We start from the raw sequence: 594 nt of genomic DNA, 5'->3' as shown, positions 1-594 counted from the left end.
TTGATACACATATATATTAGGAATATATAAATAAATGTTCCTAAATCTATAGGTACAACCTGTTTATTCTGTACAATGTTACTTGTATGGATGTGTCAGGGATGACCTCTGGTTATAGGATAACCAGTTGGGAGATTTCTGCTCTCAGCAATCTTTACATGCTTATAGTTCTTTTGCTAGGGTTTGGCCAGTGAGATTTTTTCCCCTCCACGTTAGCATGTCTGTTGTTGCGGTCATTGTTCAGGTCTTGTTTAGGCAGCCATGTTATGGAGACTTTGTGAGTACAGCTTCCCTGACATTTCTAGGAGATAATTTCAGGGCAGACATCCTGTTCCTCTGACTCTTACAGTCACCCCACTCCCCTCTTCTCTAATGTTCCCTGAGCCCAGGGCTCAGGAACTGTGCTATAGATGGATTGGTTCAGGCCAGGAACCTTATGATCATTTGTTCTCTGCATTTTGATCAATTATGGTTTTCTATAATGGTGTCTTTCTATTGCTTAAGAGAGGTTTATTTTTATTGCTATTATTATTGTGATTATTTTGTTTTATGTTTATGGGTGTTTTGCCTGAATGTATGTCTGCGCACCATGTA

This window comes from Microtus ochrogaster, unplaced genomic scaffold (assembly GCF_000317375.1).
Source record: "Microtus ochrogaster isolate Prairie Vole_2 unplaced genomic scaffold, MicOch1.0 UNK6, whole genome shotgun sequence".
Lineage (NCBI taxonomy): Eukaryota > Metazoa > Chordata > Mammalia > Rodentia > Cricetidae > Microtus > Microtus ochrogaster.
Note: the sequence above shows the minus strand (reverse complement) of the source record.